At 37.7% G+C, this 10,000-nt stretch overlaps 1 long non-coding RNA gene across 1 annotated transcript in view; it reads left to right on the top strand.

The window, feature by feature from the left end:
• Positions 1-4,753: 4,753 nt before the first annotated feature.
• Positions 4,754-10,000, top strand: part of LOC139761027 (uncharacterized) — a 55,612-nt gene continuing 50,365 nt past the window's right edge. The window contains exon 1 of the long non-coding RNA XR_011715446.1: positions 4,754-4,889. This is a non-coding gene — a long non-coding RNA (uncharacterized lncRNA). The remainder of the gene's footprint in view (positions 4,890-10,000) is intronic.

The following is a 10,000-nucleotide window of genomic DNA, read 5'->3' on the forward strand; positions in this document are numbered from 1 at the left end:
AACTCACATATTTCTCCTTTCAAACACTCCTCCAATCTCAGTCACCACTTCCGTAGTTTCTCACTCGAGTCAGCTACCAGTACAGTACCATCGGTGAACAACGAATGACACTTCCCACGCCCTCTTACCACCAACATACTGCATAAAAGCCCCTCTCTCAAAGACTATTCCATTTACATTCTTCTGTACCTTATCCTTAAACAAAGTAAAGGACCATGGTGACATCATATACTCTTCCTTCAGACTTTCCTTCACTGGGAAACATTCACTTTTCTCTCTTCCTTCTCGTACACACGATTTGCACCTTTGATGAAAGCCTCCCATTCCTTTTAAAATTTTACCTCTCACAACATATGTATTGAAGACCTTCCACAAAGCATCTCTGTAAACCCGATCAAATGCATTCTTAAGATCCATAAATGCCATATATGAATTCTTCTATTTTTGTAAGTATTTCTCAGATTTAATCTTCAAATCAAACACAAGGTCCACACATCCTCTATCACGTCTGAAACCAAACTGTTCCTCCCCAGTCTGATGTTCTGTACATGCCTACAGCCTCTCAATCAATGCCCTCCCATAAAATTTCACAGGAATACTCAACAAACTTATACCTCTGTAATATGAGCACTCACTCTTTTCCCCTTTGCCTTTGTACAATGGCACTATGCAAGCATTCCGCCAATCCTCAGGCACCTCACCATGAATCATACATACATTAAATAACCTTACCAACCAGTCAACAATACAGTCACCCCCTTTTTTGATAAATTCCACTGCAATACCATCCAAAGCTGCCTGCCTTGCCGGCTTTCATCTTCCGTAAAGCTTTTAGTACCTCTTCTCCGTTTACCAAATGATTTTCCCTAACCCCCTCACTTTGCACACCACCTTGACCAAAACACCCTATATCTTCCACTCTATCATCAAACACATTCAACAAACCTTGAAAATACTCACTCCATCTCCTTCTCACATCACCACTACTTTTTATCACCTCCCCACTAGCCCCCTTCACTGAAGTTCCCATTTGTTCCCTTGTCGTACGCACTTTATTTACCACCTTCCAAAACATCTTTTTATTCTCCCTAGAATTTAATGATACTCTCTCACCCTAACTCTCATTTGCCCTCTTTTTCACCTCTTGCACCTTTCTCTTGATCTCTTTTCTCTTTCTTTTATACATCTCCCACTCATTTGCATTTTTCCCTGCAAAAATCGTCCAAATGTCTCTCTCTTCTCTTTCACTATTAATCTTACCTCTTCATCCCACCACTCGCTACCCTTTCTAATCAACCCATCTCTCACGCATCTCATGCCACAAGCATCTTTTGCGCAAGTAATCACTGCTTCTCTAAATACATCCCATTCCTCCCACTCTCCTCTTACCTCCTTTGTTCTCACCTTTTTCCATTCTGTACTCAGTCTCTCCTGGTACTTCCTCACACAAGTCTCCTTCCCAAGCTCACTTACTCTCACCACTCTCCTCACCCCAACATTCTCTCTTCTTTTCTGAAACTTCTGTTTCAGGAGCAGTGCTACTCCTTCCCTTGCTCTTGTCCTCTCACAAACCCCTGACTTTACTCACAAGACATTCTCAAACCACTCTTCCCCTTTACCCTTGAGCTTCGTTTCACTCAGAGCCAAAACATCCAAGTTCCTCTCCTCAAAAATACTACCTATCTCTCCTTTTTTCTCATCTTGGTTACATCGACACACATTTAGACACCCTAATCTCAGCCTTCGAGGAGGATGAGCACTCCCAGCGTGACTTCTGTTTCCCATTTTAGAAAGTCAAAATAGAATGACGGGAGGGTTTCTGGACCCCGCTCCCGTCCCCTTTAGTCGCCTTCTACGACACTTGAGAAATGCGTGGGAAGTATTCTTTCTCCCCTATCCCCAGGGATATATATATATATATATATATATATATATATATATATATATATATATATATATATATATATATATATATATATATATATATATTTTCTCTTTTTTTTTTGCTTTGTCGCTGTCTCCCGCGTTTGCGAGGTAGCGCAAGGAAACAGACGAAAGAAATGGCCCAACTCACCCCATACACATGTATATACATACGTCCACACACACGCAAATATACATACCTACACAGCTTTCCATGGTTTACCCCAGACGCTTCACATGCCTTGATTCAATCCACTGACAGCACGTCAACCCCGGTATACAACATCGCTCCAATTCACTCTATTCCTTGCCCTCCTTTCACCCTCCTGCATGTTCAGGCCCCGATCACACAAAATCTTTTTCACTCCATCTTTCCACCTCCAATTTGGTCTCCCTCTTCTCCTCGTTCCCTCCACCTCCGACACATATATCCTCTTGGTCAATCTTTCCTCACTCATTCTCTCCATGTCACCAAACCATTTCAAAACACCCTCTTCTGCTCTCTCAACCACGCTCTTTTTATTTCCACACATCTCTCTTACCCTTACGTTACTTACTCGATCAAACCACCTCACACCACACATTGTCCTCAAACATCTCATTTCCAGCACATCCATCCTCCTGCGCACAACTCTATCCATAGTCCACGCCTCGCAACCATACAACATTGTTGGAACCACTATTCCTTCAAACATACCCATTTTTGCTTTCCGAGATAATGTTCTCGACTTCCACACATTCTTCAAGGCTCCCAGAATTTTCGCCCCCTCCCCCACCCTATGATCCACTTCCGCTTCCATGGTTCCATCCGCTGCCAGATCCACTCCCAGATATCTAAAACACTTCACTTCCTCCAGTTTTTCTCCATTCAAACTCACCTCCCAATTGACTTGACCCTCAACCCTACTGTACCTAATAACCTTGCTCTTATTCACATTTACTCTTAACTTTCTTCTTTCACACACTTTACCAAACTCAGTCACCAGCTTCTGCAGTTTCTCACATGAATCAGCCACCAGCGCTGTATCATCAGCGAACAACAACTGACTCACTTCCCAAGCTCTCTCATCCCCAACAGACTTCATACTTGCCCCTCTTTCCAAAACTCTTGCATTCACCTCCCTAACAACCCCATCCATAAACAAATTAAACAACCATGGAGACATCACACACCCCTGCCGCAAACCTACATTCACTGAGAACCAATCACTTTCCTCTCTTCCTACACGTACACATGCCTTACATCCTCGATAAAAACTTTTCACTGCTTCTAACAACTTGCCTCCCACACCATATATTCTTAATACCTTCCACAGAGCATCTCTATCAACTCTATCATATGCCTTCTCCAAATCCATAAATGCTACATACAAATCCATTTGCTTTTCTAAGTATTTCTCACATACATTTTTCAAAGCAAACACCTGATCCACACATCCTCTACCACTTCTGAAACCACACTGCTCTTCCCCAATCTGATGCTCTGTACATGCCTTCACCCTCTCAATCAATACCCTCCCATATAATTTGCCAGGAATACTCAACAAACTTATACCTCTGTAATTTGAGCACTCACTCTTATCCCCTTTGCCTTTGTACAACGGCACTATGCACGCATTCCGCCAATCCTCAGGCACCTCACCATGAGTCATACATACATTAAATAACCTTACCAACCAGTCAACAATACAGTCACCCCCTTTTTTAATAAATTCCACTGCAATACCATCCAAACCTGCTGCCTTGCCGGCTTTCATCTTCCGCAAAGCTTTTACTACCTCTTCTCTGTTTACCAAATCATTTTCCCTAACCCTCGCACTTTGCACACCACCTCGACCAAAATACCCTATATCTGCCACTCTATCATCAAACACATTCAGCAAACCTTCAAAATACTCACTCCATCTCCTTCTCACATCACCACTACTTGTTATCACCTCACCATTTGCGCCCTTCACTGAAGTTCGCATTTGCTGCCTTATCTTGCGCACTTTATTTACCTCCTTGCATAACATCTTTTTACTAAAATTGTGAGATGAAATCTCTAGACTCTAGGACTGTTTGATATAAGTTTTACAGAAAATAGATGTGTTTGGAATGAGTCTCTTAAACAGTGCAAGTGTTTGGGATAAAGGTCTTTCGAAAGAAAAGGTGTCTGGGATAAAGTCTTTAGAAAGTAGAAAGGTTTTTGAAAAAGTCTCGAAAAAGTGGACGTTTGGGAGAAGGTTCTTAGAACGTAAAAGGTGTTTGGGATGAGATTTGTAAAAATAGAAGTGTTTGCTGTAAAGTCTATAGAAAGTGGAATTTCTCTTTGTAATCGGTGCAAAAAGTAGAAGCGTCTGGAATAGGGTCTTATGAAAGATAAAGTATCATGGACAAGGATTTTAGAAAGTGGAATGTCTGGGACAAGTTCTTGGGAACGTAAAAGAGTCTGTGACAATCTCTTTAGAAAGTAGTAGATTCTGGGATATGGTATTCAGAAAGCAGAATTATCCAGGACATGCTCCTTAGAAAGAGAAAGTGTCTGGGACAATGTGTTTATAAGTGGATGAGTGAGGTGCAAAGCATTATTACCAATCAGGTTGATACACAAACTTAAGTTATATGACTCTATGAGTATTCCTACAACAACACACGTATCCCGCGACATATATTTGCTAAGATGGAGACAATATGCAATGTAATGAGTCATTTTGTAGTTGGTTTGAACTAATGGACAGAAGGAAACAATTTAGGTAATTGTACAGAAGAAAGCAAAATTACAGGAATTAATTCTAATTGTATAAATGATTCAAGTCAAGAGAGTAACAAGAGCATGTATTTTAGGTGTCAAAGGACGAGTATGCACATCTTAGAGTACGGTGGCAATTAGACAACAACAGTTTCACTGAGACTGAAGACAACTTCACTGCACCTCAACAAACATTGATACTTGATAATACGACATATTCTGACCTTCAATTCAGGTAAGTTATCTTTTTCATTTCTCTGATTTAGTAAAGGTGAGAAATCATTGAACAAGTCGTAATACAAAACATAGATATCTATCATTAAGCCTGTCTCTCTCTCCAAGTATAAGGGATAAAAAAAGTAAAGAGATTCCAAACATAATCAAATACATCCAGCTGGGGACATAATTAGAAAGTAGTTTTGTCTGGAAATAGATGTGCTTACACATATTGTGACGCACTTTTAGCTGATATTTTTTCTATATATGTTCGTCTTAATACCCGCGTGAGCGAGGTATCGTCAAGAACAGATGACAGAGCCTTATAGGGAAAATTCCTCACTAGCCTCCTTGCTCTGTTCCTTCTTTAGGAGAGTAATAGAGAAAGGGAGGATTTCCAGCCACATGATTCCGCTCCTCTTGGTCGCCTTCTACGACATGCAGGGAATACTTGGCCAGTTTGATTTCTCCCCAGTCTACAGGGATGATGATTATTATTCATTATTAGTATCCTTGTCACTATTTTCCTTATTATCATTATCATTATTGTCATTATCATTGTTACAATTATTATCATTATTATCATTATTATCATTTTTATTATTATTATTATTATTATTATTATTATTATTATTATTATTATTATCATTATTATTATTATCATTATTATTATTATTATCATTATTATTATTATTATCATTATTATTATTATTATTATCATTATTATTATTATTATTATTAATATTATTATTATTATTATTATCATTATTATTATTATCATTACTATTATCATTATTATTATTATTATTATTATCATTATTATTATTATTATTATTAATATTATTATTATTATTATTATTATTATTATTATTATTATTATTATTATTATCATTATTATCATTATTATTATTATTATCATTATCATTATTATCATTATTATCATCATCATTATTACTATTCTTATTATTATCATTATTATTATCATTATTATTAGAATTATTATTATTATTATTGTTATTATCATTATCATTATTCTCATTAAGATTATTATTATTGTTACTATTATTATTATATTTATTATTATTATTATTATTATTATTATTATTATTATTATTACTATTATTATTATTATTGATATTATTATTATTATTATCATAATTATTATCATCATTATTGTTATTTTCATTATTATTATCATTACTAACATTACTATTATTATCATTAGTATTATTAGTATTACTATCATTATAATCATTATTATTATTATTATTATTATTATTATTTTTTTTTTTTTTTTTTATACTATTCGCTATTTCCCGCGATAGCGAGGTAGCGTTAAGAACAGAGGACTGGGCCTTTGAGGGAATATCCTCACCTGGACCTCTTCTCTGTTCCTTCTTTTGGAAAAAAAAAAAAAAAAACGAGAAGGGAGGATTTCCAGCCCCCCGCTCCCTTCCCTTTTAGTCGCCTTCTACGACACGCAGGGAATACGTGGGAAGTATTCTTTCTCCCCTATTATCATTATTGTTATAATTATCATTACTGTTATTATCATTACCATTATTAGTAGTAGCATTATTCTTATCATTATTATTATGATCACTATTATTATTATTATCATTATCATTATCATTATCATCATATCATCATTATTACTATAATCAAAAATATTATTATTATATTATTATTTTTATTATTATTATTATTATTATTATTATTATTATTATTATTATTATTATTATTATAATTATTATTATTATTATTATTATCATTATCATCATTATTATTATTATCACTATTATTATTATTATCATTATCATTATTATTGTTATTATTATTATCATTATTATTATTATTATTATTATTATTATTATTATTATTATTATTATTGTTATTATTATATTTTTCCCTGCAAAAAATAATAATAATAATAATAATAATAATAATAATAATAATAATAATAATAATAATAATAATAGGAAGAGGTAGTGAAAGCTTTGCGGAAGATGAAAGCCGGCAAGGCAGCAGGTTTGGATGGTATTGCAGTGGAATTTATTAAAAAATGGGGTGACTGTATTGTTGACTGCTTGGTAAGGTTATTTACTGTATGTATGACTCATGGTGAGGTGCCTGAGGATTGGCGGAATGCGTGCATAGTGCCATTGTACAAAGGCAAAGGGGATAAGAGTGAGTGCTCAAATTACAGAGGTATAAGTTTGTTGAGTATTCCTGGTAAATTATATGGGAGGGTATTGATTGAGAGGGTGAAGGCATGTACAGAGCATCAGATTGGGGAAGAGCAGTGTGGTTTCAGAAGTGGTAGAGGATGTGTGGATCAGGTATTTGCTTTGAAGAATGTATGTGAGAAATACTTAGAAAAGCAAATGGATTTGTATGTAGCATTTATGGATCTGGAAAAGGCATATGATAGAGTTGATAGAGATGCTCTGTGGAAGGTATTGATAATATATGGTGTGGGAGGCAAGTTGTTAGAAGCAGTGAAAAGTTTTTATCGAGGATGTAAGGCATGTGTACGTGTAGGAAGAGAGGAAAGTGATTGGTTCTCAGTGAATGTAGGTTTGCGGCAGGGGTGTGTGATGTCTCCATGGTTGTTTAATTTGTTTATGGATGGGGTTGTTAGGGAGGTAAATGCAAGAGTTTTGGAAAGAGGGGCAAGTATGAAGTCTGTTGGGGATGAGAGAGCTTGGGAAGTGAGTCAGTTGTTGTTCGCTGATGATACAGCGCTGGTGGCTGATTCATGTGAGAAACTGCAGAAGCTGGTGACTGAGTTTGGTAAAGTGTGTGAAAGAAGAAAGTTAAGAGTAAATGTGAATAAGAGCAAGGTTATTAGGTACAGTAGGGTTGAGGGTCAAGTCAATTGGGAGGTGAGTTTGAATGGAGAAAAACTGGAGGAAGTGAAGTGTTTTAGATATCTGGGAGTGGATCTGGCAGCGGATGGAACCATGGAAGCGGAAGTGGATCATAGGGTGGGGGAGGGGGCGAAAATTCTGGGAGCCTTGAAGAATGTGTGGAAGTCGAGAACATTATCTCGGAAAGCAAAAATGGGTATGTTTGAAGGAATAGTGGTTCCAACAATGTTGTATGGTTGCGAGGCGTGGGCTATGGATAGAGTTGTGCGCAGGGGGATGGATGTGCTGGAAATGAGATGTTTGAGGACAATGTGTTGTGTGAGGTGGTTTGATCGAGTGAGTAACGTAAGGGTAAGAGAGATGTGTGGAAATAAAAAGAGCGTGGTTGAGAGAGCAGAAGAGGGTGTTTTGAAGTGGTTTGGGCACATGGAGAGAATGAGTGAGGAAAGATTGACCAAGAGGATATATGTGTCGGAGGTGGAGGGAACGAGGAGAAGAGGGAGACCAAATTGGAGGTGGAAAGATGGAGTGAAAAAGATTTTGTGTGATCGGGGCCTGAACATGCAGGAGGGTGAAAGGAGGGCACGGAATAGAGTGAATAGGAGCGATGTGGTATACCGGGGTTGACGTGCTGTCAGTGGATAAAATCAAGGCATATGAAGCGTCTGGGGTAAACCATGGAAAGCTGTGTAGGTATGTATATTTGCGTGTGTGGACGTATGTATATACATGTGTATGTGGGGGGGTTGGGCCATTTCTTTCGTCTGTTTCCTTGCGCTACCTCGCAAACGCGGGAGACAGCGACAAAGTATAATAAAAAAAATAAAAAAATATTATTATTATTATTACTATTATTATTATCATTATTTTATATATATGTACTATTTATTTTGCTTTGTCGATGTCTCCCGCGTTAACGAGGTTGCGCAATGAAACAGACGAAAGAATGGCCCAACTCAACCACATACACATGTATATACATACACGTCCACACAAGCAAATATACATACCTATATATCTCAATGCATACATATATATCCACAACAGACATATACATATATACACATGTACATAATTCATACTGTCTGCTTTTATTCATTCCCATTGCCACCTCGCCACACATAAAATAACAACCCTCTCCCCCCTCATGTGTGCGAGGTAGCGCTAGGAAAAGACAACAAAGGCCCCATTCGTTCACACTCAGTCTCTAGCTGTCATGTAATAATGCATGGAAAGCACAGCTCCCTCTCCACATCCAGTCCCACAGAAATTTCCATGGATTACCCCAGACGCTTCACATGCCCTGGTTCAATCCATTGACAGCTCGTCTACCCTGGTATATCACATCGTTCCAATTCACTCTATTCCTTGCACCGCTTTCACCCTCCTGCATGTTCAGTCCCCGACAACTCAAAATATTTTTCACTCTATCTTTCCACCTCCATTTTGGTCTCCCACTTCTCCTCGTTCCCTCCACTTCTGACACATATATCCTCTTGGTCAATCTTTCCTCACTCATTCTCTCCATGTGACCAAACCATTTCAAAACACCCTCTTCTGCTCTCTCAACCACACTTTTCTTATTTGCACACATCTCTCTTACCCTATTATCACTTACTCGATCAAACTACCTAACACCACATATTGTCCTCAAATATCTCATTTCCAACACATCCACCCTTCTTCGCACGACTCTATCCATAGCCCACGCATCGCAACCATAAAACATTTTTGGAACCACTCTTACTTCAAACATACCCATTTTTGCTTTCCGAGATAAGGTTCTCGACTTCCACACATTCTTCAAGGCTCCCAGGATTTTCGCCCCCTCCACCACCGTATGATTCACTTCCGCTTCCATGGTTCCATCCGCTGCCAAATCCACTCCCAGATATCTAAAATATTTCACTTCCTCAAGTTTTTCTCCATTCAAACTTACCTCCAATTTACTTGACCCTCAACCTTACGGTACCTAATAATCTTCCTCTTATTCACATTTACTCTCAACTTTCTTCTTTCAAACACTTTAACAAACTCAGTCACCAGCTTCTGCAGTTTCTCACATGAATTAGCCACCAGCGCTGTATCATCAGCGAATAACAACTGACTCACTTCCCAAGCTCTCTCATCAACAACAGACTGCATACTTGCCTCTCTTTCCTAAACTCTTGCATTGACCTCCCTAATAACCCTATCCATAAACAAATTAAACAACCATGGAGACATCACACACCCCTGCCGCAAACCTACATTTACTGAG

This window comes from Panulirus ornatus, chromosome 39 (assembly GCF_036320965.1).
Source record: "Panulirus ornatus isolate Po-2019 chromosome 39, ASM3632096v1, whole genome shotgun sequence".
Classification (NCBI taxonomy): Eukaryota; Metazoa; Arthropoda; class Malacostraca; order Decapoda; family Palinuridae; genus Panulirus; species Panulirus ornatus.